Here is a 27,746-nt window from a genome sequence, read left to right as displayed (position 1 = left end):
TGAAGATTATGAGTTTATGCATTTCTACCTTTCTATTATGTCTCATAGAGGGTTTAATTTACTGTGTATGTGTGAGGTTGTGTGAGTTTATGTGTGTTTTACAAAAGAAAAGTTTGATTTAATAATGGGATGAAATTAGAAATGTGTATCATCACTTACCATTGCTTTGGAAAAGAGAAATCAAAGGCAATGGGGCAGTGGGCAGGGGAATGGCTGGCTATTGAAGAATGTAGCTGCTATTCCCAAGTGGCTGAAATGGGCGTATTTTAGAATGGCAGAACCATGAAATAACACTAGTGTTCATACACAGAAATGAAGACAAATATTCAGTGATCAGAGTTGGTATTTAAGAATAGTCAATATGCCATAATGTTGTCATACAACAAAAGAGAATTACAGAATTCTGATCCATGTTTTAAACAGCCGATTTTCTGTACATAGAATAAGTCTTGCCCGGGAGTCAGATGATGGTTTTGGAATCGAGTAGAATTGAAAGCTGCAAACAAGTTTGTTCTTCCACCCACAAAGTGCATTACAGGTTGGACAGGCTGTACAAAACATATGCCAATCAAATCAAAATGCAAACTTACTATGGTAATTTCTGAAACAACATTACTCAGATAGGTTCATTATTATATAATGTTCATTGAGAGTCACTATATAATGCTGTGTTTCCAGTTTAAAATGAAAAGCTGGTGAGCTGGACTATACTTTTGAAGATAATTAAGACAAGTGGGTAGGAAAATACAATGATATTGCCACTATTCTAATATTAGCTCAATTGCACAACAAAAGAAATGTATCTTTATCCTTTCTATAAAATCATTTGAATAATAAAAATGAGCTGGAAATGTATTTCTAATAACCCTCAAGCACCACTCTAGCCTGGTCATTACTATATAAGCCAAATTAAGTTATCAACAACAACAGTGTTCTGCTATTGCTTTAACTAACTTCAACAAAAGGTTATTGTGTGCTACAATTTCTCATGTTATTTATCATAGGATTTTTTGCAAAACCTTCCCTAACTTTGGACCAGTTACTATAAAAGAATGCATTTGTGGGCAGAGCAGGGCAAGGTCAATTCCCTGCCACCGGTAGTCAGTTTAGTCCTCAAATGGTTCTAATCGGTGTGAATAACTGCCTGCAAGTGTTTACAATCATCCTATTCTCAGTGTCACTCTCACACTTTTCCAGCAGCAAGCATTCACTCTATTCTTGCTATTTCTGTGCTTGAGGTGAAAATCTGCAGAATATTGAATCATTTGCAAATGCATTGTGGGTAACATCTGAATGAGACACACTTTTCTGTAAGATTTAATCATGGAGCAAATAAACTACTGCACTTATGAGGTGCATTTTCATATTTCTCTGGATAACTGAGTTTCATGGCTATAAAACAGCTTTGTTTGTTCTGTGTCTAGCAAAAGCATGCAAGCAAATTTGGACTCCAACTGATGTTGCTGCCATTACTTGTTTTGAAACAGGTTAATTGAAGCAGTTTCTTGTCAAAACATAGGACAACACCAGTCATTTATTTTCTTAATAGCAGGTTTGGCAAACAGTGTCACGATGAGAAGATCTATACCGATCGCCTGCTGGGGAAGACATGATCACTTTTCTCGTCATGACTAATTCAGCTGTCCTAGAGCAGCTACTAGAGCAGCTTAGACTGGAACTACATGGAAAAAAGAACCTTTGTGCCAAAGGCAAAGTTTAAAGTTGAAGTGGATCAATTGTGGAGGAACTTGTTTGACATAGCAAACGGGATCTGAATGCCATTATTAACACACAGAACTGTTAGACCTAAGAGAAAAAAAGGCAAGAAAAATAAAAAGCAAAACCCTCGTTAGGCTCATTTAACATGATTACTAAAAACACAGGAGCCCCAGAAGGTGAGAGCCAGCACCAGGGATCAGATGGGGCAGACTAGCCTGCTGGCTATCATCTGTTTTAGGGGGATGGAGAGATGGATGCTGGGGAGATGAGGAGGTGGGGGGGTTGGGGGTTGGGGGGGGGGGTGGTTGAGGAGAGGAGTGCAGCTGAAAAAACACGACCCTGGAGACAGCTTGTCCGGGACTGCCCAACACAACAGCTGGGATAATAGGGGTCTGTCTGTGCTTGGGAAAGAGGGGCAATGTGCACATCTGTGGAAGGAAAATAGCACATATCCAGACTTGGAGAAAACAAGACAGCGCTGCCCCCAGAGTTCAATTTGAGGTGTAATTGGGAGGGAAGCAAACAGAACGGCTTTTCGCTTTTCCCTCTTTTTTTGGCATTTGGTTGGGGGGAATGGGGCTGGGATCAGAGACAATGTGTAAATGAGGTTCAGTGAAGTGAGCAGTTCTAAAAAGAGATCCTAATGATTTGAATCTAAATGAAACGCACCCCAAAATCCAAAGTTAGCAGGTCTAATGAGAGATCCTAATGATTTGAATCTAAATGTATTGCACCCCAAAATCACAGCAGAGCAATGAATGAATGAATATGATGGCAGACCATTTCACATGTTTAACTTCAGCAATGCTAACAGGCCCTTACTAGGCTTTATTCATGATTAACAATATTAGCATTGTTAGGGAAAGAACTGCTATATAGATTTAATAATATATCTAATTCAGGGCTAATACTTTCACATTGCTATAATATTCAAATGTAACTATGTAACTGCATATTTAATTACACTGTGAAATATGTAATGAATTACATTTTCATTTAATTTACATTCTGTATTGATGACTTTGAGCATGCTCTTCTGATTTGATGACAAAATGTGTAAAGGATGCTTTTTTTTTTTTTTTTTAGCAATGATTAAAATCAGATTACATCTTTGATTTTGTTATCATTGGTGATAACTGTGACCAGGGGAGGATCTACGGGTGGGGCCACATGGGCACAGTAAAATCCTGACTCGCCCCTTATATGCCCCTTTCCTGTCACTCACTATAAACATGTCATTGACTGATGTGCAATCTCTGAAAATTCAGCAATATAATGCCATTCATGTGAATTGTGTTGACTGGAAGATTTTGTCATTTTGATCCCTGCTGTCAACAAAGGAGAACCTGAAGAGGAATGCCCCATCCCAGCAGCATAGTCATCTACATACTGATATACTAGTTTAGACACAATACATGTTAAAAAGTTCCAAGAGTGGTGAAGTTGGTTTAATTTTCACATACATGGTTTCCTTTTTAAGCTTTTTAGCCTCTTTACAGTGCCTCTGAAAGAACATGGTGTGTTTTAGGTAAAGATGCCATCAGGTGAGCACCAGCCATTTTTTGTTGAGCACCAGATACTACTATCAGGGGAGCATCAGATACTATCAGGGGAACACCAGATACTATTTGGTGAACACCAGATACTATCAGGTAAGTACCACATACTATTGGTTGAGCACAACAAATAGTACCTGGCACACACCAAAAATACCTGTGCATACCTAAAAAATAGGCACATACCTTGTGCACACCAAAGAGTATCTGGTGCTCACCAAATAGCATCTGATGCTCACCTGATAGTTGCTGGTGCTCACCAAGTAGTACTTGGCACTCACAAAATAGTGTCTTGTCCTCACCTGTTAGTATCTGTGAGGGATCCAAGTGTGATGTGCTTTGTAGAATCAGTACAGGCCTGTTAGCAGATAGAACACAAATGATTGGCAGAGTTTTTACAATAGCCTCTGTTTTTAATTGCTGGAGAGAAGGCAAATGCAGATGTCTGCCAAAGCAATACAATTTATGACATGACTAGTATTTTCATTATTGCTAAACTCAATGAACTGAATCATTCTGTAGATATTACTTCTTTCAGTGTATTTTATTCCCAGAATGCACCATAGTGATTAATTTTTATGTTAAAATCATTAAAAGTTTCTCCTCTAGGACCAAGCCTTTAATCCCCCTTACAGGTTTATGAATGTATCACCTTTTTCAGTGTTCACATGTTTGCATATCTGAATACAGTATTTTTTAAATGACTGGCTTTTACCTTGGATGCTATAGTGAATGTAAAACACACTTAATAATATATGGAATAGCTGTATTGGTAGTATTTAGAGATATTATAAAATAATTATGGAGATCTTTAAACTTGTAGGCATTTATCTGGTCTCCTAAATAGAAGCTATTATGGTTCCATTGTGGCCTCACCTAAAAAATCCTACAGTTGTCACTGACTGTGACTAAAGGAGACTAAAGACATAATTCATCTATGATGCCCACACATCTCCACATGAAACATATAATAGATGTGAATGAGAGACGACAATCATATGATGCCTAGATGTCAGCAGTGCTGGGAGCCTTATTTTTTACATACATCAATCATTAACAGCCATGTGCTTTTAGCTGAAATCATTGTAAATTCATGCATATGAATATTTGAAATCGCTAGGACAGAAATTCTTTCTCTTCTGTGTAAAGCACACAATCAGATTCACAGACAGTGGGGAGCTACTATGCATACACCATAAGAGACAAAGCCTACAAATGCTGTTTTGGGGGATACTTTAGCTTAGTCAAGCAAAAAAACTGTCAGCGCTCTCACGATGCAGTTAGAAGAGAACAATTAGCCTGTATTGGTCCATTTGTCTTTGGAACGGGTTGCACAATCCTTGAGACCACCTACTGATTTTGCTAAACCTGTCAATGTATGACTTTTATACTTTGAAACTTTGTTTATTTTCTCTCTCTGCCGTTCCAAAGCCCTCTGGAGTCAGGTTGCGAGTGTTTGGAGTGCCTTCCCAGAAGGCTTGTAAGTGGACCTGGTGGAGAGTCTCCAAAACCAATACAGAGATGTAAATGATGTTGACATTCTTCTAGGCCTTGTAAAGGGCTTTTTTTTCATATATGCAGTTTCACATATGCAGCAGAAATGGAGACTGATTGCTGTATTTAGATACCCACTTGAGGGACAGTAAACTATTTTAGAGGAATGACTGAGAGTCATTAACCCTAACCCTAACCCTAACCCTAACACTTCTAAAAATGATGTTTCCTAAATATTTTTGCCTTGGACGTATGCTTATGTGAAATATCTTTCCCCCACTTTTTATTAAGTGTCTTTGTTCGGTTACATGTGAACAATACATGTTACAGCAACGTAATTACTTGTGATGCATTAGCTTTTATGGATGGATTACAGTGGTACAGTTTATGTGTATAAACTGCAGTTTTGACTTATGTAATTACACAAGGGCATCTTCATAACTGTAGGTTTATTGATTATATTTTCACTTCCTTCTATAATCAGAAAAATCATTGTTGGAAAAAGATTAGTTGACACAAATGTAATTACCCTCACTCTCTTACACATACACAAGAGAAAATATGTTGTTACATCTATCAAGAAACATTTGTGCATTGTTAATTGTAATTACACTGTTATTAGAGACACTTAATGTAAAATGAACCCAAATCTTTAATTGGTGTAGAGCTTTTACATCATTTGCAGATTCTGAAAATCTAAAATCTATAAGCTTTAATCTATAATTATTAATCTTATCATTCAGTAACTGCTGATATGTGAGTAGTTGCTAATGTGTGAGCAGAGGTGGAAAGAGTAGTGAAAATTCCTAGTTAAGTAAGAATTTTGCTACTGTAGGGAGAATTCACTTAGATAAGTTAATATTAAGTTTATATTCACCTTACAGAATGAAGTTACAACGATTGGGATTCCATGGGGGCAGTTGTGGGCTGGAGGTTAGGGAACAAGCCCTGTGACTGGAAGGTTGCTGGTTCGATCCCCTTGGCTGACAGTCCATGACTGAAGTACCCTTGAGCAAAGCATCTAACCCCCAATTACTCCCCGGGTGCCATGGATAGGGCTGTTCACTAGTGTGTGCGCTTACTAGTGTGCATGTATGTGGGTGTTTCACTGCACAGGTGGGTTAAATGCAGAGGTCTAATTTCAGTGTGCAAACACAGTGACAAATGGTTGTAAATTCAATTGGGTTTGTTAGCTACCGTTAGCTGCCTCTACCTTTAAAGAAGGAGTAAAGGACTTGTACCGTTTGGCTAAACAGAGAGATAGAGCTGGAAAGGATGTACAGCAGGTTAGGCTGATAAAGGATAGAGAGGGAAATGTACTAGTGAGTGAACAGAGTGTTGAGTAGATGGAAGGAGTACTTTGAAGAACTAATGAATGAGGAAAACGAGAGAGAGAGGAGGACAACGGGGGGAGAGATATTGGATCAGGAAGTGCAGAGAATTAGTAAGGTGGAAGTGAGGGCAGCTTTAAAAAGTATGAACAATGGAAAGGCAGTTGGTCCAGATGACATACCTGTGGAGGTATGGAGATGTTTAGGAGAGAAGGCAGTGGACTTTTTAACCAAGTTGTTTAACAAAATCCTGGAGAGTGAGAGGATGCCTGATGAGTGGAGAAGCAGTGTACTGGTCCCCATTTTTAAGAACAAGGGTGATGTGCAGAGCTGCAGTAACTACAGAGGTATAAAGTTGATGAGCCACACCATGAAGGTATGGGAAAGAGTTGTTGAAGCAAGGCTAAGGCGAGAGGTTCAGATCAGTGAGCAGCAGGTTGGTTTCATGCCCAGAAAGAGTACCACAGATGCAATTTTTGCATTGAGAGTGTTGGTAGAGAAGTACAGAGAAGGTCAGAAGGAGCTACATTGTGTCTTTGTGGATCTAGAGAAGGCATATGATAGGGTGCCAAGAGAGGAACTGTGGTACTGTATGAGGAAGTCAGGTGTAGCTGAAAAGTATGTCAGGGTGGTGCAGGACATGTATGAGGATAGTGAGACAGTGGTGAGGTGTGCAGTTGGAGTGACAAATGGTTCCAAGGTGAAGGTGGGGTTACATCAGGGATCAGCTTTGAGCCCCTTCTTGTTTGCAATGGTGATGGAAAGGTTGACAGATGAAGTCAGGCAGGAGGCTCCATGGACCATGATGTTGGCAGATGACATTGTAATCTGTGGTGAGAGTAGAGAGCAGGTGGAAGAGAATCTGGAGAGGTGGAGGTTTGCACTGGAGAGGAGAGGAATGAAGGTCAGTAGAGACAAGACGGAATACATGTGTGTGAATGAGAGGGAGGCAGGTGGACAGGTGAAGATGCAAGGAGTAGAGGTCATAAAGGTGGATGACTTCAAATATCTTGGGTCAACCATCCAGAGCAATGGACAGTGTAGAAAAGAGGTGAAGAAGAGGGTGCAGGCAGGATGGAGTGGGTGGAGACGGGTGTCAGGGCTGATGTGTGACAGAAGGATAGCAGCAAGAGTGAAAGGGAAGGTTTACAAGACAGTAGTGCGTCCTGCTATGATGTATGGTTTGGAGACTGTGACTCTTTCTAAAAGACAGAAGGCTGAGCTGGGGGTGGTGGAGATGAAGATGCTGAGATTTTCGTTGGGAGTGACAAGGATGGACAAGATTAGAAATGAGCAGATCAGAGGGACAGTGAAGGTGGAGCAGTTTGGAGATAAAGCCAGAGAGGCCAGGTTGAGATGGTTTGGACATGTGTTGAGGAGGAATAGTGGATATATTGGTCAAAGAATGTTGGAGATGGAGCTGCCGGGCAGAAGGAGAAGAGGTAGATCTCAGAGAAGGTTTATGGATGTAGTGAAGGTGGACATGGAGATGGTTGGTGTAAAAGTAGAGGAGGCAGTGGATAGGGCAAGGTGGAGGCAGATGATCCGCTGTGGCGATCCCTAAAGGGAACAGCAGAAAGAAGAAGAAGAAGAAGAGGAGCAGCCTCTAGCTTACCTTCAACATTATCTTACTTTGAATAGTACCTATCTAACAGTCACTGTTAAACAATAGAATAGAACATAATAAAATATATAAGCAACAGCTTCATAATTAATAAAGAGCTGCTGTGCTAAAAACAATGTTTAAAAATACATGGTATCTATTTAGCCATAATGAGCTTGCTTCAACAGGCTGTGAGTTGAGTCGTGAAAAGCAGAGATTTTTTTGGCACTCTGTAATGGCTATAGAAAGTTATAATTAAATAAAGTTGAATACTTTAGTAATCAACTCAAGTAATCAAGTAATTGAAGTGTTTAGTTGCAAAATGCACTGTAAAGCATTTTTTTAAAATGTTTTTTTCCATGATATGTGGGTGTGGGAATGGGCAAAATTTGTACTATATTATGATTATTACTACCTTTAATGGACATTTAAGAATATGTTTTCCATCAACATCAGTTGATTTGCTTGAAAAAAAACTCTCCATATCCAAGGTTATGGGGCAGTTGTGGGCTGGAGGTAGGGAACTGGCCCTGTGACCGGAAGGTTGCTGGCTCGAACTCCAGCACCGACAGTCCATGACTGAGGTGTTCTGAGTGTGTATGTGGTGTTTCACAGATGGGTTAAATGCGGAGGTGGAATTTCCCTGGTTTTGGGATTAAAAAAGTATCACTTAACTTATACTAGTTAAAGTATCATTAGGGAAAAATTTGCTCAACTACTGAAGTGAGTGGCTGTAATTCATTACTTTCCACTTCTAAGGACCACATACAGGGCCTTACAATTTGAGACATTAAATGATAAAAAAGGCACACCCGCTCATCCCATAAAAGGTTTTTTACAGAACCAAAACTTCCTCTAGAGAGCCCATTTGTCACCTTTGTATTTAACCCCCTATCAAGCTATGGGCTCGCTAGCGGGCCCAAAGTTTTATTACACTTCTACTTCTAAGAAAAGCTCCATTAGTTTACATTGAAATCCCTGTGAATAATAAGCCCTAGTATCTAATAAGCCTGGAATGTTAAGGGATTAAGAGACTGATGTGGCATGCGTGTCTTGCTTACTCTACACAGAAGACACGTAAAAGAACAGAATATTTTGAGGAGAATACAGATCTTTGTACATATGATTGCCATTTTAAGTACTCAAGGACCCCCGAGAACTCAATGCACCACTTACAGTGTATTCCTGCAGTAACTTCATCACTCTGGCTTCCATTTTGGTTTTTATTACCCCTCCATTCCTGCAAGCATTTTCACATTTATGGAAATTGAGATGAGTTTGCATCTTACCATGCAGACAAGCACCGATCATTCTGACACTTGATAAAGACTTATCTAAATAGGTCTTTCTTGGCTGCCACTAGGCACTGCTACTGCAGCAGGTTCCACCTCGCCATTCTTCACTTCCACTCCCAGTGCAACTCACATGCAGACATTCGTATTAAGGTAGAGCCATTGTGCACGACGTGCGCTGAATTTCAAGTCCCCTGCCTTATTCAAGTGAAGTCTTTCATGCCACAAAGAGCTACGTGAATCCTATTATCCATTTATGACCTCTCTTTTGTGCAGTGTCAGCTTTATACATTTAGAGTAAGAAAAAAATAAAGCATTCTCCACAACATATGTATGTAAATGTACAGGCAGCTTCATAGTGTCCACATGAAACTGTCACACTAATTTATGGCAGCGTATGAGATTACATTGTAGGGACACAAAGAGGACCCCTGCCAGTTTTCCTTCTCACTGCAATTGGATTTCAATAGGGAAATAGCCACATTACTGCAATTAACCTAATTGCATGGTCTAAATCCTGCTTTGACTACAAGAGGCGTAGAAGTGGGTTTGTAGTATGGTGGCATAAAGTGATGAATGAAAGCTTAGCCAATGAATCACATACTTTCAACACTCTTACATTATCAGACAATTCATGGCATCGTCTTACAGTATATTACAAGTATGCAAACGAGACCCTAAATGAGACCCAAACCAGCCACTTGATATCATTTAATATTATTCACCGATAATAATTTTTCTTAATATAATAATTTAATTTTGTAGTTTCAAAACATATTGTTTGCTTCCCAGCCCAAATGAACAGTCATGTACAAAATTACAAAACTACATTTTGTTGATTTTTAAGTGAAAAAAGGTTAACATATTCTTTGCAGAGAACAAACCTCTGCACATTTTAATGCACACTTACTGTTTATTTGCTGAATTTAAAATATTGGGAAAAAAGCATATACACTTTATTAGGAATTTATTTAATGCACTTTATTAGGAACACCTCCTTGTATCTACACTCATCGTCCATTTTGCCAAATCCACATACCATATAGGAGCACTTTGTAGTTCTACAGCTACAAACTGTAGTCCATCTGTTTCTCTACATACTTTGTTAGCCCCTGTTCTTTAATGATTCAGACCCCCAAAGTTAGTATGTTAGTATGTATTGCACTGGTATGAGTGGATCAGATGGAGTTTTTAAATACTGTGTCCACTCACTGTCCACTCTATTAGACATTCCTACCTTGTTGGTCCACCTGTAGATCAAGCTCATCTGTTGCTGCACAGTTTGTGTTGGTCATTCTCTAGCCCTTCATCAGTGGGTGCCCATAGGACGCTGTTGGCTAGGTATTTTTGGTTGGTGGACTATTATTAATTCAGCAGTGATACTGAGGTGTGATCCTGCTGTATCTGATCCACTCCTACCAGCGCAACACACACTAACACACCACCACCAGATCAGTGTTACTGCAGGGCTGAGAATGATCCACCACCCAAGTAATACCTGCTTTTGTGGTGGTCCATTGATGTACAGGGTGAAAGTCTGTAAGTGTACAACTACACAGTGACAGTGTTTGGAGCTGGAGCTGACATAATGGACAATGAGTGTAAAAACAATGAGACGTTCCTAATAAAGTGCTCAGTGAGTTTATATATATATATTTTTTTCCAATATGTGAAGCCCAGCAAACAAACAGAAATTGTCTAATGTCCAGAAAATGCCATATGTAGACTTCCCTGTATAGGATGTGTTAACTTTCTTTCCAAAATTAACATAACATATCATTGAACTGTAGTATTCAAACTTTTACATATGACTGGTCAATTTTCATAGCTATGCTGATGATACAAATATACATTTACAACAACGACAAATCAGCAGAAGTAGTACCAGCTCAAGCCCAGCCTAACGTAAGGCTCAGGCTGCTGAATGCAGTATTATAAAGTAGAAATATAAACAACAAATCAATCAAAAGTGCGTTAAGGTGGATAGTGCAATTTAAGCATAGGCTAGAAGTGCTGAATGGACTAAATAAGAAAAGGATGAACAGGCAGGACTCTCTGAAGATCTCACAAGATCCCATTTTATGCACTGTTGAGTAGCTGGTGCCCCTAGTGGACCCAATCTGTCAATCAATCCTCTTCTATCCAAATAAAACTTTCTAACAATGCAGTACATAATCCGCAAAGGAAGCGTCAAACAAGCAACACGTAAAACAACCAACATCTCAGCTTTTGCACTTTGGCCAATGAATTCAGTGTCATTTTGTCCAATTTTATTTTATTTCCCTCCATGTAACACTCCCGGGAAGTCGGATTAGTATTAAAGGTTTATCTAAAAGCAGGTTCTGGTTGTCAGGACTGACTGGCACCATTGCAGCAGTAGCCTAGCAGGCCTTTGGAGGTGAAATGTGTCTGACATTTTTATCGCTGTGAACAAACTCCTAGGTCGCTTCTAAATCCACTTCTTACAAAAATCCCAGCCATCACACGCTGAGTCACTGTGCATCACCTATGGGACTGAAACTTGGCCAGCCTTTATGTGTGCTCAACATATTAGGAACAAATCAGGATTTTCACAAAAAGACACATGCAGTCAAAACAAATTAACTTTGACACGTTTCGATACATAATTGGGATGAATAAAAAATATTTTCTTGTCAATGTGCCTTGACAGGATTTAACAGGATTTAATAGGATTAAACTGAATCAGTTTCATGTCAGAAGCTGGTCTTAAACGAACACAGAGTGCATTTACTATAAAAGGAAGACTAGCAAAACATTTTTTAAAGAAATTTTGAAACAAAGAAAAACTAAGATTGAGTTCAGGTAAAGAGTTCTATGGGAAGTTGTGAATGACACTCCTTATATAGGCTGAGCAGTAAGTCTGTTCTGATTACACTTTAAGAATGAATTCAATTTGGTGATGCTTTTTTTAACAGTCCTTTAAATTCAAGTGAAGCCAGGTCAGAGTATATTTATACGACTTTTTTTTTTTCCGCAAAGGCTTTGTCACAAAGCAGCTTTACAGAAAATCTGGCCCCAGTGAGCAAGCCAAGGGCAAGAGTGGCAAGGAAAAACTCCCTAAAAGAAAAAGGAAGAAATTTCATCCAGGACTCAAAAGAGAAACTTGCCCTTCTCTGGTCGACACCAGATAGCAAAACAATAATATAAGAGCAATATGAATAGCGGATTGGACTTTATATTGTATTAATATACAATTTTGAACATAGAGAAAAAGAAAAAAGCCTGTCATTAGACAGAGGTATTTGGATTACCCAGTGATAACTGGTGACTGCTGTTAGGGGCCTCAGAGTAACAGTGAGCAATAGATCAATGAAAACCAGTCAGTGACTACTGTTAGAAGCATATCACGTTGAAAATGAGAATTAAATCCCACTACTGTATGAAGCCTGTCATGATGATATGTTGGTAGGAATCTGAGAAGAGCTCAGTGTATTGTGAGGTAGTTGAGACAATGTCTATGATTAAATAATTTTGTCCAATGTTGTGCAACACCAGTATCATCAAGAGGGTAAGCGACATGCAAGTGAGGCCTGCTGCACAGCACTGAACAGCATTGCACAGCTGTAGGTATTACATTGTAGGTGTTAGCCAGGTGAGTGTGAAGTACAAACTACAGATTTCAAAACCCGTTTAAAAAAACAGGAAAAGAGCATCTTTAAGCTAATGTTAATTGCTGTTAGCTTCCATGTAGGATTCCAGTATTATGTTAGCAATAAGTTAACAACATTTCTCATGAACTGTTTTTTTGCCATTTTAGGTTAAATACACCTCTCCATCCTCTCCATGGATCACCACCTTATCGTGGTGGAGGGGTTTGCGTGCTTGAATGATCCTAGGAGCTATGTTGTCTGGAGCAAAAGCTCCTGGTAGGGTCTCCCATGGCAAACTGGTCCTAGGTGACAGGTCAGACAAAGTGTGATCCATAATAACCCCTATGAAAAGACAAGAACAGGATTTGTGTACCCTGCCCGGAACAGGGTTACCGGGGCCCCACCCTGGAGCCAGGCCTGGGGGAGGGGCTCGCCAGCGAGCGTCTGGTGGCCAGGCAATTTACTCATGGTGCCCGGCCGGGCCCAGCCCGAAGGAGTTACATGAGTCCCCCCTCCCATCGACTCACCACCAATGGGATGGGCAGTAGTAGGGGTTCGGTGCTTTGTGGATCGGGCAGTATCCGAAGGCATGGGCCTTGGCGTTCTGATCCTCGGTTGCTGAAACTGGCTATTGGAACTTGGAACGTTACCTCACTGGTGGGGAAGGAGCCTGAGTTGCTGCGCGCCGTTGAGAGATACCGGCTAGATATAGTCGGGCTCACCTCAACACACAGCTTGGGCTCTGGGTCCAATCTCCTTGAGAGGGGCTGGACTTTATTCTTTTCTGGTGTTGCCCATGGTGAGAGGCGCGGGCAGGTGTGGGCTTTCTCAATGCCCCTCGACTTGGTGCCTGTATGTTGGGGTTTTCTCCGGTGGACGAGAGGGTAGCTTCCCTACGACTTCGGGTTGGGGAACGGGTCCTGACTGCTGTCTGTGCTTATGCACCGAACAACAGTTCAGAGTACCCAGACTTCTTAGAGTCCTTGGAAAGGGTGCTTGAAAGTGCTCCTCCTGGAGACTCTATTGTCCTACTGGGGGACCTTAACGCTCACGTGGGCAATGACAGTGAGACCTGGAGGGGTGTGATTGGGAGGAATGGCCTCTCTGATCTGAACCCGAGTGGTGTTCAGTTTTTGGACTTCTGTGCAAACCACAGTTTGTCCATCATGAACACCATGTTTGAACACAAGGATGTCCAAAAGTGCACATGGCACCAGGACACCCTAGGCCGCAGTTCAATGATTGACTTTGTAGTCATGTCATCGGACTTGCGGCCATGTGTTTTGGACACTCGGGTAAAGAGAGGAGCTGAGCTGTCAACTGATCAACACCTGGTGGTGAGTTGGATCAGGTGGTGGGGGAAGATGCCGGTCAGACCAGGCAAACCCAAACGTATAGTGAGGGTTTGCTGGGAACATCTGGCAGAAGAACCTGTCAGATTGATCTTCAACTCACACCTCCGTCAGAACTTTGACCAGATATCGGGGGAGGTGGGGGACATTGAGTCAGAATGGCCATGTTCCACTCCTCCATTGTTGAAGCAGCTGTCTGTAGCTGTGGCCGTAAGGTAGTTGGTGCCTGTTGGGGCAGTAATCCTCGAACCCGGTGGTGGACACCACAGGTGAGAGATGCCGTCAAGCTGAAGAAGTCCTACCGGGCATGGTTGGCCTGTGAGACACCAGAGGCAGCTGGCAGGTATTGACAAGCCAAGCGATCTGCGGCTTCAGTCGTCGCCAAGGCAAAAACCTGTGTGTGGGAGACGTTTGGTGAGGCCTTGGAAAGTGACTTTAAGTCGGCTCTGAAAAGATTCTGGCAAACCGTCAGGTGACTCAGAAGGGGAAATCAGTGTGCCACTAGCACTGTATATAGTGGAGATGGTGTGCTGCTGACTTCGACTGAAGACGTCATTGGGCACTGGAAGGAATACTTTGAGGACCTTCTCAATCCCACCAACATGTTCTCCAGTGAGGAGGCAGAGTCTGGGGACATGGGAATAGGCTTGTCCATTACTGAGACCGAGATCGCTAAGGTAGTTAAAAAACTCCTTGGTGGCAAGGCTCGAGGGGTGGATGAGATCCGTCCTGAGTTCCTCAAGGCTCTGGATGTTGTGGGGCTGTCTTGGCTGACACGCCTTTTCAACATTGCGTGGACATTGGGGGTGGTGCCACTGGATTGGCAGACTGGGGTGGTGGTGCCTCTTTTTAAAAAAGGGGACCGGAGGGTGTGTTCCAACTACAGGGGAATCCTCAGCCTCCCTGGTAAGGTCTATGCTGGGGTACTGGAGAAGAGAGTCCGGCTTATAGTCAAAACTCGGATCCAGGAGGAGCAGTGCGGGTTCCGCCCTGGTCGTGGAACACTGGACTCACTCTTCACCCTCTCCAGGATTCTGGAGGGTTCATGGGAGTTTGCCCAACCAGTCCACATGTGCTTTGTGGATCTGGAGAAGGCATATGAGGTACATGGCTCTTTGCTACGAGCCATTGAGGCCCTGTACAAACAAAGCGGGAGTTTGGTTCGCATAGCCAGCAGTAAGTCAGACTCGTTCCCAGTGAGAGTTGGACTCCGTCAGGGTTGCCCTTTGTCACCGATTCTATTCATAATTTTCATGGATAGAATTTCTAGGCGCTGCTGTTTGCAGATGATGTGGTCCTATTGGGGACATCAGGAAGCGAACTTCAGCTTTCACTGGATCGATTTGCAGCCAAGTGTGAAGCGGCCGGGATGAGAATCAGTACCTCTAAATCTGAGACCATGGTTCTCAGGCAGAAAAGGGCGGGGAGCCCTCTCTGGGTTGGGGATAGGCTCTTGCCTCAAGTGGAGGAGTTCAAGTATCTCGGGGTCTTGTTCACGAGTGATGATACAAGGGAGCGGGAGATTGACAGGCAGATTGGTGCTGGGTAAGCAGGCTCTTTGGTGCGGGCTCTTTACTCGTCTGTTGTGGTAAAGAAAGAGCTGAGCCATAAGGCAAGGCTCTCGATTTACCGGTCGATCTACGTTCCCAACCTCACCTATGGTCATGAGCTTTGGGTAATGACCGAAAGAATAAGATCGCGAATACAAGTGGCCGAAATGAGTTTCCTTCGCAAAACAAAGTAAACAGAGTCCTTAGACTCTCCCTTAGAGATAGAGTGAGAAGTTCGGTCATCCGGGAGGGAGTCAGAGTAGAGCCGCTGCTTCTTCACGTCGAGAGGAGCCAGCTGAGGTGGTTCGGGCATCTGGTTAGGATGCCTCCTGGACGCCTCCCTCGGGAGGTGTCACAGGCAAGCCCACCTGGGAGGAAACCCCGGGGAAGAACTCAGGACACGCTGGCGTGACTATATCGCCCAGCTGGCCTGGGAGCGCCTCAGAATCCCCCTTGGAGAGCTAGTGGAAGTGGCTGGGGAAAGGGAGGTCTGGGCTTCATTGCTTAGGATGCTGCCCCCACGACCCAAACCCCGGAGAAGCAGAAGATAATGGATGTAGGGATAGATGGAGGTTAAATACAGACATTTAAAGCTTATAAAAGCTCTTTGTATGTTTTATTTTATAACAGACATGTTCACATATTTTTAAACTTGTAGCAGTTCAGTAAATAAAGTTGCAGCTATTTTAATTTTTCATTCTTCACCTTAATTGCTAAAACCTGTTGGGAATTGTGCTGCAATTTGGTTAGACTATTTTGGCACTTACTCCCTTATTTACAAAAATAATTACCTAGTACTTTGACGTTTTCACATTTGCCCAGTTAACCCTTAATCCCAGGCTTATTAGACACTAAGGCTTAATATTCAGTAACTATAGGGACCTCAATGCAAACTGGCTGAGCTTTTCTTAGAATATAGCAGTGTGTAATAAAACTTTGTTCATGCTGATGGGTCCTAGCCATTTAATGGGTTAATACCTTGAACTTGTTGGGCATTTCAGAGTATTTTCGACACATTGTGTTGAAACTTGACATCGTGTTACCCATAATAAATTACTGATACTTTGGAGTTTTTAAATCACATCTGGTTAATATCTAGAACTTAAGGTGCTGTAAAAGAAACGTTACTAGAATTGTCTTTTTAAACATTTGAACCATGTCTTGTCATTAAAACAAATTTCTCACAACTGTAGTCATCTATGCGGCCTAACTGTACCACCAGTCATGCATGAGCAATAGCATTTCCATCATTTTCACTTCATCATATGCATATCTTCATTGGTACATCTAATAGATACAAGTTTTAAGAATATATGTTGTAATATCTCTGGCCTTGAACTGTATTGAGGAATTTGTATGAAGTGGTAGCACCATTACACCATGGGTTCATCCTACAGAACCTCTCAGAAAGTGTTTGTTTCACCTGTCAATAAAATTCCCCCAGAGGGATAAGCTTGAATGACCAAACCCACCAGTGAAGGCATCACCCTGGAGTGCTGAGGAGAAGAGGAGGAAACCACCTGGCAATTATCTTTGCCAGTCAACACAGAGTTTGTGCCCTGAGAGACTCATGGCCACATATGGCTTGAACCCAAATCCCCACTGCAGCGAAGATTCCTGCATTGCTAAATGCCCCTTAATGAGAACTCACTCAGATCAATGAACTCCCCAAACAGCCAGAACTGTGGTACTTTTTCAAATTAAATATCTGTTTTCTATAATCCATGCAAACTAATACAAATGTCTCCTCACCCATAGCTCTTAGACTACTGATTAAAAAGAAAAAAAAATCCGCAGACCCAAAATCACAAATCTGCTTTTATGTTAATTTGTTCTTTCTCTGACAGGGAGCATGAATTTGTTTACCGCAGCCTGTGTTGAATTTGCATTTTCAAAAGAGAAGTTAAATAAAGCTCTCACCAGCACACGGAAGGAATTTGTTAGGTTCTATCAACTTGCTCATTGCGATCCACAGGTTGCCGCACTTGTCGTCTGAGTGTTGGTAACACAACTGGGAATTATATTCATGCCTCAGTAAGTCCTACCAAAGCCATTATCTTGAAGAAACAACCGACCACACTAGGCCAGAAACCAGAGAGAGAGCAGAAAAGAAGCATATTCCCTTTAAAATCAGTAGGACTATCATTGGGAAACTATGCACCTTAAAAAAGGAAACATTTTTTTAACACTATATTTTATTTCTTCAAGCTAAACAAAGTCATTCTGAGCGGTTTGATGTGAAATTGTGTTCAAAGAATTGTTTGCAGTGGTGGTGATACCTCTTAAATGTATATTACAGAAAGGTGTTACATGTAATGGTTATGAATATGCTGCCTGATGTCTGTGACTTTGTTTTCCAGAAATCTTGTGATAAGGTTTTGGCATAAAATATACTTTTTTAAAGCCATTAATGACAGAGAAGTACACAAAGGGAGTTGTAATGCAAAATAGCCCCCATTTACAGCAAATCTCTAAATGACTTTTTCCATCTCAATTGGAATGACCCTTTTTTGTCACAGCATTTTATAATGGTAGCTTTTGGATAGATGGTTTGTAGATCTATAATCTTAATAATAAAGGTGACACATGGTTCCTTAAATAATGTTCAAACCATTCAACTTAGCTTTTTAAAGAACCATTCAACTTTTATTAACGGGTTCTTTAGTGAACCAAAAGTCATTGCCCCAGTGAGTATAAACTGGTAGAATTTAATAATTGCTGTTAGAACCTAACATATTAATTAAAAAAGCTATGATTTGCTGTTGAATAATCTGTTGAGGCATACAGCTATAAGAATGTAATAAAAAAATAAATCAAACACTTCTTCTAGCCACAGTAGATTATATTGCTGCATCAAGAACCACAAAAGATATATAGATATATTTCTTGGACTGCTGTCTTGAAAAATAAGCTCATTTTTTCTTTTATTTGTGGATTTTGGCCATCACAATGTGACAGCAGGGAACACAGTATACAGAACTGAAAGCAAGAGAACAAAGTGCCCAAAAACTTCAAAACAATATGTCTTGACAAGTGAAACAGCAGGACTGAGTCTAAATTCCATTGTGTCTAGCCAGCACTGCAAGCGTATTCACCTTCATGGCTCTTATTTCACACTAACCCTGAGAGCAGTTCTGCTGTGTTGCTTGTTTTTAATCATGAGTGCTGACCAGAATTTGCATACTATCTTGTTCTTGTCATTTGTGTGCCAGCATAGGTCATCGTTAAAATATCTGCACTGCGCGGTGAAGAAAGATTAAAACTCAGAGACATCTGGTCATCGAAGCTAATAATGCAGGAAGAGAACAAACTGCAAAATGAGAAATTTAACACATTGCACATAATATTCTCAAACATTTAAAGGTGTAAGAAATGTGAGACTTAACAGAAAAATGGCGTCAAATGGAAACAGTTTCACTGAAGACTGTGAAAGCCTTCAAAACAGGAATCATCCGACTGTCAAAAGCACTAATAAAATAGAACAGACATTTGTACTCAAATTAAACACTGTTTATAGAATTAATTTAGCACTTATGAAAATGGTATGGTATATAGATTAGAGGATTCCAATTTTGGTGACACTTTATTTTGAGTGGTCATCATATATCAAAAACATCTGAGGGTTAGGATAAGGTTTTAAATTGAGGTTAAGGTTAGGATTAGAATTAGGGCCAGGGTTAGGGTTAGGAATTTGGTAATGAAGGTAACATTACCAATGTTACTAATATTAACAGTACATCTACTTAATGTATGTAATGTATCAAGAGTACATCTACAAGATATTTACTTCAATATATTTAGATGCTTCACTAAAGCTACTTCATTGATATGTTGTTGATGTGTAACTGATAATCTGTTAAGAGTTTATCAATCATCTACAAAGGACCACTCTAAATAAAGTGTTACCTTAAAGCCAAACAAGATGTTTGTTGACTATTTAAGTATAGTTACCTGAGTGAAAAGATCTCTCTCAAAATCATATTTTCTATCAGGGTCATCACCAATCAGGTTTCATATATTCATTGTTTAGGTCATCTGCCTTCACCAGGGCTTTTTAAAAATGTACAAGGCTAATTGGCTCAGAGTTATTGCACCATCTGCTGGAAAAACTGTTTAAATAATGTTGGACTAGATGAAGGACTGTTATGACAGGAAGTGCTTGTGTGTAACATCCATTCACCCTTTGTCCTGGTCTTTCTCTGTTTTTCCCTTGTATTGGTTTCCTATTGCTGTGTTGTATGTCTGCCATATGCCTTTGTTTTCTTTTGACACGTGCTTTTGTTGTCATGTTGGCTCCTCCCCTGTCCTGCCCTGTCTTTACCTGTTCTTTGTCTCTTAGCCCCGGGCTCTCTCATTGGTCTTAGGTGTTTCTCATTTTCTGTTAGTATTTATACCCCTGTGTTTGCTCAGTCCCTGTGTCTTTGCATTGTGTCTATATACCCTGTTGTTCTTGCCTGTTTCTCTGGTTGTTGTTCCTTGTTTAGTTCTTCTGTTTCACTCACATCTGCCACTGTGTTTTTGGACTCCAAATTGTGTTTAAATAAAAGCAACTCACACTTGCATCCTGCCCTAATGCCTCCTATGTTACATTATGAGTTTGGGATCTGTTTATCCATGATATTCCTAAGCCCCATTGTGTCTTGTGCAAAATGTATGCAGCAATTCTGGCTATCGGTAAACAGATGCAATGAATCCTGGGCTCGCTAACACCAAAAATATTAGAGCATATCAACACAGGGTTAAACTGAGGTGACTTTGGTCTTTCATTGAAGGTTGGATGGATGGTAGGAAGAAGTGGCAAGTCACATATGAAAGTATTCCTTACATACTTTGTGAAATAATTAGTAAGCGACAGAGGCTATAAATACCTGTGTCTTCATAGCAATAAGGTCAGGCGGGTTTATGTGAAGACAATAGACAGATATGTTTACTTGCAAGTAGACACTGAGCCTGGCCAGAGCCTAAGCTTATCATCATAAATTGGTGGCCACTGCAGAGACAGGAAAGACTAGTGCAATGTGGGACTTGGGAGGTCATGCAGTCATGCTGCTGCTATTTTTACAGAAGTTTAGCTGACAAAGTAGGTTGTTCATTAAGTGAGATTCAATTACTATAGTCATGTTGCATTGCAATGCAGCAATTGTTGTTGTCATGTTTATTGGCATAGCCATCAAATTTGCAATGATTGGATGTATGCGGTATGAATTATATTAAATGGACTGGAGTAACTTATATTAATTTATATTTTGAACAAATTGATGAATGCATAAATAAATGAATACTCTTATTGGGCCACCTTTTGTACAACTAGAAAGCAATAAACTGTTACAACTAGCAGTTGCTGGAAGGAGAACCAGCAAGGAGCACTACACTTTGTAGAGTGCTTTTTGATTGAAACATTTTGTTTCCAGCCTCAGATTTAGCTTTGTTTGACAGCCAAAGCATGTAGTCCTTAAAGACATTTAGCCTCAAATAAAACGACCACTCAACGAGCTAGCATTGCAACAGCAGCTTCACCAAAACAATGGTTAATGACTCTTCCGCTCACAACCGAATGTTACACATGTATTTTCAAATACTGAGGTCTTGTGAAAAATATTGCAGATACATGAAGTAGGTGGGATCCTCAATGGCGCTGCCGTGCAAAGACCATGGAGCCAGGAGGTGTCCAATTTCTCATTTTGCCATTTGAAGGGATGTTCACAAGCAGGCAGCTCTCAAATCTCAGATATATCAATTCCGTGAAGAATACAAATTTGAATTTTACCTGTGAAAATAATAACCGCAAACTCTACACAATTTAATAGGATGTGCTGTACTCACGACAGCTTGTGTCTACATGATTGCCATTGGAGCTTGTAGCCAATCAGCACTAGGCTTTTTCATTGTCAAAAGTTTCACAGCTTGTGCTTCCAAGTGGAAATGAATTGCAGCACCTGGCTCTGAAAACTGCAGCCACCTCACTCCTGTATTGCATTAAAAAACATAAAAACATGAAAAAAAATTAACTCAAAATATATTTATAATGCATTTAGAATACATATTCACAAGGCACATAGGAAATACTGTAGTTTTATTTAATTCCAGCTGTTCCTCACTGTTACTGATAGTCAGTCTTCTTCATGTAATTCTTCTGGTAATCTATTTCATAAAAATGCATTAATTTAAATAAATTTCTATTTAAATGAAATCAAATGTGATTATAAAGTTGGAAACTTTGTGATTTTCTGTTAATGGCAAGTCCTGACGCTAAGTTTATCACTCAAGAGCATGTCCACTACAGACTGGAGACTGTTCAGTTTAGTTGTCCCCCAAAAGAAGTTTAGTAAAGCTGAGACTAATAACTGACTCGTCACATTAATTTATTGGTCTACTCAGGCTTTAGCAGGAACATCAGTGTTTGTAAAGACATTCTGCTTTAGATATTTTACATTTTATGCTTTTACATATTTACACACTGTGCACTGATATTCATATAGTTAATGAGCAAGCTTTGATGGTGTTTCTTTTAACGTTGGAACATACATTTTTTTAAGTAGTGGGTAAGTATTCTTCTAAAAATGTAAAAGGTAACTGCATTCTGAATGCTGACCTTAGAAAATGTCCCTTAATAATTAATTTCTGTATTCTATATCTGTGTTCTGAATAATTGTAACCCTTTTCATCCTAACCCTGGCGCCGCATTAAGACAAACAATGCTATAATCACACAAGTCTGTCCTAAAGGCACACTTTTACAGCTTGCACTCTCAAGGTCTCTTTCCTGGTATTTCTCCAAGTTATTGATGTCACCAAAGTGTAATCCTTGCACAGACACTTTGGGGACAGGGGCTTAAGAGGGAATCTGTAAAACCTGGTGTAGAAAGTTATTGCACCCCTTGTTGTCAACATTTTGTTTTTCTAAATAACTACATTATGGTATTTGATGCTTCCTTACAGAGATTATTTGAAAGTTACCGGTGGCATTTCCAGTATGAGTGACAGGTCGGAGTTACTGAGGAGAAACACAGGTGGTCAGCGCTGCACCAGAGGGGGTTTCCAAGATCGCTGAGGCTCAGCCCACACGTTCTATTCCTGGGGCGAATCTTTGCTACGCTGAAACAGATCTTGATAAATGGCACATATACACCAACCATGAGCACCTTTACACAGTCTAAGAAGAAAGAAACAGGGCCTAAAGCACCCCCTAGGGTCTGTTTGTGCATGCGGCTCTGCTTGGAGCAGGACTGCAGGGCATAGGGCACCTTTTGGGACAGGCCACTTGGGACCACTTTATTTAGGAAGTGCTTTTAAGTTTGTAAACAGTTTATAGAGGAATAAGTTTTGAATCAGGATCTTCTTATACAGTAAGTATTAGAATAAGTTGTGAGTTCTGATGGAGTTCTGATGGAGTTCCTGGAAGAACAAATTGTGAACAAAAATGCCAGAAGCTAATAGAGCAGTGCTGAGTGTTTTTGGTACAGTGTAAAGAGAACAGAGAGAGTTTCCATGCTGAAAGCCAAATTTATGGTGAGAGTGCTGGCAACAACAACTGAGGTGTTTAGTGCATTCTTTTAACAGACTGTTCTCAGCGAGACAGCTGAAGAGGACCGTCCAAGAGAGTTCAACGAGGTCGATAGTGGAGGCAGGACTGTTGGCAAGGTTTATGATCACTGCTATGAGACAATGGATGCTGTCGCGTGGTTGGGACTAAGCCACTTAAGAGATAATTAAGTAAGAGTGAGAACTATTGTTTTAACTGAGGAAAGCCTACAACTAACACTTTTTGCTCCTTTTTGTAGAGCATATATAGAACTACATGTAGTGGATTTTAACTAGGTGATAGATTAAGCAGTAACAGGAGTGACCAACTACAGTGCAGCTATACAGTATCAACATTGCTAAAGGTCCCTAAATGGTTCTTGGCTTGAATGTACCATTCGAAAAACTTAGTTTATAACACTCACAGACTTTACACTTGTACAAAAACGGTTCTTTAAAGAACTATCCATTCAAATATTCTTTATGGAACCAGAAGTGGTTCCATAAATTACTCCATAAGAGTAATTTCATAAAAAATCACAGTAACTGTCGAAAGTTGCAAGTTAATAGTTGGACATATGATGAAGTTGGTCATGATAAAAACAAATAATGTAAGTAATCTCACTGGTTTTTAATGTATTGTGCAAGTTTGTAAAGACTCCTATACATTTCTGATAGTGAAACTGGCTATTGTATGTAACATCTATTAAGCTAATGAGGATTAATGTCTATCAATATTTAAACACAATTTGTGTATGTTGATTGAATGAAGACAAATCTTGGTATTAAATTTGTGACTGTAAAACTGGCTATTGTACATAGCGCCTAACATGTATAATCAGAATTAATATCTGTCAGTATTCAAACACAATGCTCATTCAGCTTTATTTCTGTATGTTGCCTGAATGAAGACTGAAATCTTGGTGAATTAAAAAAATTAATGCACTTTCCATACAGAGCCGCTAGCCAAAAAAGAGCTATTATTCCTGACACTCAGCTTCTGTGTATGAAAGGGAACCATATTAGCATTCAACCTCCAGATAAAGTGTAATTCTGGGGCTTAGCCATCTTCATAATATTGTAATTAGTATTTCACATATTATCATTCTACTCTTGATGAGATAAGTGCATTTATTAAGATGTTCAATATCTGCATTGCTAATGCCAGTGAAAGCCTTTCTCAGCGATGCAGTTTGATTCACATTTTAGGAGCTTGTGATTTTATTGCTTTCTGAGGCTGACTGGGATCTGAATTAAGGAAAGGCTCCAGGATGAAGCTTTTTTCCTGCTTTATCATCAAAGGTGCAGGAAAGAACATTAAGTGAATAGGTCATGGATACATGCAGAGTTCAATGTATGTTTATAAGCAGGGAAAAAAGAGACATATTGTATATCTGTGAAGCTGTTTCACACATAGCTGACATGGTTTGTACTTAAAATTAATTTGAAAACTACTTCAACCATCAAATGATGAAAATGAAGAAGTCTTTACTTTGTCTTTTCTTTGGAACATACTGTTGTTTCGAGATAGTCTGTGTATCTTTAACATTTAATTAATATGAATTCCAATCTGTAACAAAGGACTCTGTATAACAGCAATTTACTAAATAAAATAAATGTATTGTACCTGAATGTCTGTTTCATGCTGTTAGAAATGTCAGATTTCAGTGCTATGAAATGTCATCACAAGCCTACAAAATCAAACAGGCAAAGAACATCTATAAAGCAGAATTTTTTAAGATAATGAAATTTGATTGGTTTGTGAGTGCTGTGATTGTATTATGGCCAACCAAAACAATATGCTCTCTGCCAAGCCCTGCCTTCTTTTCTCAGTCCTCCAATCCCTGCTTTGCAACCATTACTTTCAGCCATTGCCTTAAGCCTGAGTTTGTTATAAGCAAATTAGTATTTGAATCTCCAGTTACAGTTAAAAGATGTACCTGGGGATGTTCAACAGTGAGATTCCATCCTGCATAGTATGTTGTTTTCTACCAATTTCCAAAACCAAAACAAATAAAACCAAAAAAAAAAAAGTCTGCATTTTTTGTGTATTGACACTTGCAATGCTCTTTTACTACATAAGCTGACATGGACTTGAAGATGTGAAGATGTCAAAGCAAATATCTAACATTACTTCAGTATATGAAAGCCACCAAAGATAAGACATAAATGGACCAAAAATATTTTTCATGCCCATTGTGGCAATATGCTTTTGCCTGTAATGATTAGGTTTATGTTTGCAAGTTTGCAGCATTGTTTTTTCCCCTTGTCTTTTCACAGCTCATCAGCTGTCTCATTTTATCTCAGTCATGTTGTCTTTTTTGGGCTTGCCTGCTGTGCCAGTATACTTTAACCTAGGATGATTAGGCTTAAATTATAAGTATACCATTTTTTTTTCACTCCTGTACAACTCCCATAAGGGTTCAAAGTTAGTTGAAATTATAAATATGGTAGAAATAAGGAAAGTACAGGATTCCTATAGAGCAAATGTGTCTGTATTAAACGCTGCCATGTAATGCCATGCTCACAATTTCCCTGTATCCAACTCTCAATATAAACTAAATTATTGCAAACAATTTCACAGATCACTCTTTGTTATACGTAATATTGTATTCAACATACAGTCATAGATAGGCTGTGTGCATATCAAGCTTATTCTAAATGTAAATCAGCCCAATCAGGAAGGTCACATTTATTTATTCATTTTTTAACCACAAGATAATGTGGATGAGAAATGAAAAAAAAATCTAATTTAATGCCTTTTTTCTTTGAGCCCTACTAGCCCATTTGCCCCTGCAGCCCCTGGAATTAATGCATCCAATATACATATAAAGCTCTGAAAAAGAAGCTGGTTTGGAGTTTTGCCTTAAAATAAGGACTTTTAGTTCCCAAATGAACCTTTTACTTAAGTGGTTCCAATTGAGCTTTTACAAAAACATCCATTGAAAGGTTCTTTAGGAAAATGAATGTGATTTTTCTATGAAATTTTTCCAAAGTACCTTTTTTGGCACATTTATTTTAAAAGTATGTGTGGAAAACATTCATCTGTGCATGCTGTTTGCATATTTTCTGACTTTGTCAATTAAGGAATTGCATTCTACCTGCATGCTTTATCTCTCTCTCTCTCTCTCTCTCTCTCTCTCTCTCTCTCTCTCTTGCTCTCTACGTGTTTGTGAGCGACTACCAGTCTGTCTGACTGGAATAGTGAGAGGAGCGAGAAAGCATTAAGTAATTCAACCTCTAAGGATGCTCTATAACCTTGCTGGACTCTGGAGAATAAAGGGAAAATGTGGCCCTTCTCTGGTAGAGGAAATTGCTTGTGTAAAGCCGATGACAGAATTCTAACCTTAGCCACATGCCAGATCCCTGGGATTAGTCTGTCCACAGTCGGTGCTGATAGAATCACTCCCATTATGTTACCACTTGATTGGCAGGCCAACAAGAGTGTCAGGTTTGACTGGAACTTCTGGACATTACCCAAAGCCGTAGAGAAGAAAAATGCAAAACACTGTTGACTGAGTCTGGGGACATGGTGACCATGACCAGATCAGCAGGGACCGTCCCCAGGTAGAGGCCAATTATAGCTACTCCAGCAGCTGTGCCAGCAGAGAGTTTCTCAGACACTCTTGATTGGGCTCCTGTAATGACGTGTGTAGCAGGTTCGTTTGCATTCCAAGTTTGCATGTAATTGTATATATTTTATTTTTTTAGTACATCAAATGAGTCTTGCTTATTTCCCTGGTGAAAGTGACATGGCTTTTTGATTACTAGGGAGGTTGAAAATCATATACACTTTCAAGCCATGTGTATAATACATGGGCAGCTATAAGCTATACTATGTCACAGACTCAGGCTGTGTTTTCTACCAATTTCCGTCTGGTACAAATTAAAATGTTAACAGACCTTCTGAGTCAGGAGCTCATTATAATGGTAATTTCAAATCGACTTCATCCCTGGCATTAATGGACTGCTGTTAATTTGAAGGTTTATCATGTACATCTAGAAGTTGCATCACGAGTCATATTTCGGTCAGTACACAGTCATAAGCTTGTGGGCAAACATCAACCAACATTTTGTATAATTTCTGCCTGGCCTGCAGCTTTGTGAAAAGTTTTCATTAAAGGCCTGGCATTTAAATGAGTTTGACATACCTTCTCAAACTCTCTAACCCTGGCAACAAAAGTGCTGTCTAATCCCAGTGCCGGGGACCTACAGGCATTCATATTTTAGTCTCTGCTCAAACACACCTGATTCAACTCATTAGCTTATTCTCCAGACCCCAGTGAGATTAAGCTGGTGCGTTAGTTGTTAGACATAGAAAAACATGACCTTTATTTTCTTAAATGATTTAAGTGCAGCAAATCTGAAAAATACAGAAATTCTAATTCACATCACGTGTAGAAAATCCACCTGATATTTTTTATAATTTCAAAATTTTACTTCTCACACTCTTAAAAAGAAAGTGGCTAAAAGGTTTTCTTTGCACAATGTTATAGAAGAACCATTTAGACCAAGAATGCTTTTAAAGTTTAATTAAAAACCATCATATAATGTAAAGTTTCTATGAAGAACATAATAATATTTATGAAACTATGTCAGTGTCCTTTATACCCTTTCACATTCACATATTTTGTTTACAAACATGGTTCCTTTTGAAATGAAAAGTGGTTCTATGGCATCACTCTGGTTCCTTGGAGAAGCATTTCTGTAAATGAGAT

The sequence above is a fragment of the Pygocentrus nattereri genome, chromosome 17 (assembly GCF_015220715.1).
Source record: "Pygocentrus nattereri isolate fPygNat1 chromosome 17, fPygNat1.pri, whole genome shotgun sequence".
Taxonomy (NCBI): Eukaryota; Metazoa; Chordata; class Actinopteri; order Characiformes; family Serrasalmidae; genus Pygocentrus; species Pygocentrus nattereri.
Note: the sequence above shows the minus strand (reverse complement) of the source record.